The sequence below is a fragment of the Myotis davidii genome, unplaced genomic scaffold (assembly GCF_000327345.1).
Source record: "Myotis davidii unplaced genomic scaffold, ASM32734v1 scaffold545, whole genome shotgun sequence".
Lineage (NCBI taxonomy): Eukaryota > Metazoa > Chordata > Mammalia > Chiroptera > Vespertilionidae > Myotis > Myotis davidii.
The window spans coordinates 1,191,670-1,196,342 of NW_006296634.1; positions in this window are offsets into that span (position 1 = coordinate 1,191,670).

Genomic DNA, 4,673 nt, shown 5'->3' on the forward strand with positions numbered 1-4,673 from the left:
CAGTCCAGGAGCCCTTAGGGGATGTCCAACTGATGGCTTAGTCCTGCTCCCCTGCTGCACTCACCAGCCGTGAGCCTGGCTCAGGGCTTCTGGCTGAGCTGCACTCCCCCTGTGGGAGTGTACTGACCACCAGGGGCAGCTCCTGCATTGAGCATCTACCCCCTGGTGGTCAGTGCACATCATAGTGACTGGTCGTTCTGCTGTTCAGTCAATTTGGATATTACCCTTTTATTATATAGGATGTCACCCTAATAAATTCAATTTTTAAAAAGAATGTAAATAAAAATTAAAGTCCTTCGATTTTTAAACCCAAAGTCAGATTATTTTAAAATAAAACATGAGCAAAGCATAGGCTTCTAGTTTTTTAAACTAGGTGGCCTATGAAACAATGTTGGTACTAGACTAATTGTATAAATATTAGAAATTGACAGCTTTCATTCTTTTGCTACAATGCACCTATTTGAAACAAATTTTCATATTATACTATAATGAAAACAGTATACAATAACATATTTAATGCAGAACCTGATGAAGATCCCTTTTATTATATAAGAAAACACGATTCTTCAAGTGTATCTTACTTTATAACAAAATGACAATGAAGGTCTATCTTAATATATTTTGTTTTTAAATAATTTAATTTTGTGTTTGTGATATTTTGATTATATATTTTTATCAATTTACCTGGTACCATTTGTGCTGTCAATTTTAATCCAAGTGTGCATTATTTCATGAACTCATTTGTACCCATCAATAACAGTAGTTTGAAAAGTATTCTAATACAGTTGGAAAACACTAGATACGAGGAAAGAGGAGGCAGTTTATCACAATCTGAGGGAAATGAGTGATAACCATGTTAACTGTTACAAAAGTTAAATAAAAACTGAGGTATCCACTGAATCTGGCAATTAAGTAACCTTCCTAATAAACTGTGAACAGACTATTCTTTCAAGAACTTTTTGGCACTGAAATGCCAGAGATGGGAAGGATAAAGAAGAGGAAGGCATTGGCTCTAGTGGGGGAAGGGAGTTAAAGGTTTTTTTGTTTGTTTTGTTTTTAGGATGAGGGAAATCCTGAATAACTTTGGATGCTGAGGGGAATTAGTAGAGAAGATATTGGAACTAGGAGCACAGGGACAATTACTAGAGAGCAAGGATCTGGCAGAAAGAAAAAGATGGAAACTAAAGTTAGCTTGGCAAAGGGGAAACTATAGCTTATCCAGAGAAAAGCAGTTGGAGAAAAGAGAAAGAAGAAGAATGATTAAGGGAATTTTCGAGCAATGGCTGGCTCTGTAGTCAAGAATGCTTTAATCTAAATCCTGGCTCCTCCTACCATAACCATATAATGATAGGCAAGTTTGTTTACTTCTCCAAGTCTCCATTGTCTCATCTAACCAGGGAGAACAGAAGTCTAATAGGGATATTCAGGAGATCAAGTAATTCTGATACAGCGTACTCTAAATATGGTAGCTGTGGGGTTTTGTTTTGTTTTGAAAGGCTTCAAAGTAAATTAAAAAAAAAATAAAACAAATCCACACTTAAAAACACTTCTATTTTCTCTGTAAAATAGGTAATTGGTCAGCCTGTGGACTGAAGGGCCCCAGATTCAATTCCGGTCAAGGGCATGTACCTTGGTTGCGGGCACATCCCCAGTAGGGAGTGTGCAGGAGGCAGCTGAATGAATGTTTCTCTCTCATTGATGTTTCTAACTCTCTATACCTCTCCCTTTCCCTCTGTAAAAAAACAATAAAATATATTAAAAAATAAAATAGGTAATTGGGTCACCTACTGAGATTAAAAGTGTTTAAGGAGGCAAGAAAGTGATTCTTAACCTTTTTGGAGAGATTAACAAACTAATTTGACTCATGAATATATGGCGGATACAACATCCAAACTTTGCATAGTTTTAAGGAAGTTAGAGATACCTCTCCAATTATAAAGAGATGTTGAGGAAAAGATCTTCTGGTTCCAGAGCATAGTTTTAAATACCCAATTGTTTGAACACAAGAAAAAAATTGCATCTTCTATTTGCATACCTAACTGCTATATAAGGGGTACACGGCCTGCCAAAAAGACACTGGACACAGTCAAGAAATCCAGGTTCTTGATCCAACCCTAGTAAGTCACAGGGCCTTTTCAGAAAGCAGCTCTAAGATGTGTTGCAGTGCTAAACTTTTATGATTTTAGTAGGGGTCCTGGATTGCGAGGGGGCAGTTCTCAGGTGACACATTCTGGAATCAGGCTCCCTCCTCTCTGGTTCCAGGTGTGACACCCAAGAACCGCAGCTGCCAAGTATCTGCCCCTGGTGATCAGTACGCATCATAGCTACCAGTCGGCCCGGTCGCTTAGGCTTTTATATATATAGATTACTTGGTATCTCGATGACTCTGTAGTTAAAAGAACAAATGATATTTTATTTTTCTACATTATCATTTATTATGGCTTTGAAGGTTTGCCTAGGAACCTAACCAGCAAAACTTTATCTCTAAAGAAAAAACAAGCGTGCTTCTGCATTTCTGCAGATGTTCCTGGCAGCATCAGGCATAAGTCAGGTATCCTAAGAACTGCCTAGGATATTTTAGCAGTCCTCTCTCTCTGGGCTAAAATATCCAGAAATGGACTTTGTCTACACTTCCGCTTTGTCAGGCAACAGTACAGTAATACTCAGGGGAGACTTTAAAGAAAACCTAGATTTGCCTGGATGGTGTTGCTCAGTGGTTGAGCGCTGACCTATAAACCAAGAGGTCAGGGCACATACCCGAGCTGTAGACTCTATCCCCAACAGGGAACATGCAAGAGGCAGCTGATCAATGATTCTCTCTCATCATTGATGTTTCTATCTCTCTCCCTCTCCCTTCCTTTCTGAAATCAATCTCTCTCTCTCTCTCTCTCTCTCTCTCTCTATATATATATATATTTTTTTTTATTTATGTTTTAAAGAAAACCTAGATTTACTAACAATTCCTCTTCAATGGTGGCTATTTAAATTACATGTAAATAGCAACCTAGAAAAGGAAAAGAAAGTTTTTCAAGTCAATGAATTTTTTGTAAAGCATCCTTTTCTAAACAAATAAACAAAAATAATAATTTCCTGGAGATTTCAAGCTTACCTTTTGGAATAAGACAGTATGTCTGCTTTCCAAGACAGAATTAATTCAAACAGCTATCTTCAGCCAACCATTGATTACATTAAGATTCCCAGACTATTTGCAAATTTGTTTCATCATTTTGACCGGAATTCACTCAATCCTTACCTCTGATAATATTAATGTAAAACTACTTGTATCACACTTCTAGTACAGTATTTTAAAATAAGTTTTTTAAAATTTAGTAAATTTGTAAGTGTTTCAACTCCTTTCCCATATCTTTAAGAATCAACCTTTGGTAATTTCCATATCTTAGACATTTTGAAAGTATGCAGTCTACAGAAAGATGATTCATAACATGAACACATCATAATGAAGTTAAGATTAAGACATAAACGTCTATGGAATCAGTGCATCTACTAAATTGGCTTTCCCTATAACCTTACACATAACTATATAAAACCTAAGCAAAGTTAATTAGAAGTTTACGTAAACTACCTAATCTTGCTCATCTACATAAAGCAATACTTTGAAACTTTTAAAAAGATAGAAAATATTATTTAATCCTTACACTCCTGATTACTTACTGAACCTCACTTTTGTTATTTTTAATTCACATATTAAACTGGTGCCTACCAACCTACCAAAAGAGTGTGGTGGTTGTTTTAAAATTTGAATTGATTGTCAAAAATCTGGATTTGTTGTTTTGGAAGGAAGGAAGGAAGGAAGGAAGGAAGGAAGGAAGGAAGGAAGGAAGGACCATTAGAGGGATCGTTAGCACTGGGCAGAACTGTGAACTTGGACCTTACCTGTCCACCTTCCCTTTCTTGACCAGTTTCTTCTTTCACGATTCCATTCTTACTTAGAAAAAAAAATAATAAAATATCTATGAAAAATTAATATTTGCATTCATGCTAAAGTAAGACAAGCAGTATACAAGTTACTATAGATTAAAACTGAAGCATATGTAAGCACTTCACTATGTGTAAATTATATCTCAAAAAATTATTTAAAGAACTCAGGCATTATAGTCAGACCTGGGGTCAAGTTCCAATTCAGATATTTCCTAGCTATGTAACTTTGGACAAGTCCTCTCATCTCTTAGGACCTTTTTCCTCAGTTGTAAAAGGAGGGAAGTAAAAATGTGTATCTCCCAGGATAACTGCAGAGTAAATGGAATCGTGCATAGACAGGCACTTTGCACTGTGCCTGACTTATATATATTACCTATTTACCTTTACTTAGCTATTGTTCATAGGTGATACGCTTCCTGAGGATCCATTATCATTAGTGGCATCTCCACTTGCTTTTTCCCATGTGACCCTTTGCTCAAGTAGAAAAAGTAAGATCCAGAAGCACCAATCTATGGAACTTAGAACATGGAACCCTGGCTCCACTGACTTTTTTTAGAATATTTTTTTATTGATTTTTTTACAGAGAGGAAGGAAAAGGGATAGAGTTAGAAACATCCATGAGAGAGAAACATCGATCAGCTGCCTCCTGCACACCTCCCCCCTCCCCGGGGATGTGCCCACAACCAAGGTACATGCCCTTGACCGGAATCGAACCCAGGACCTTTCATTCCCTA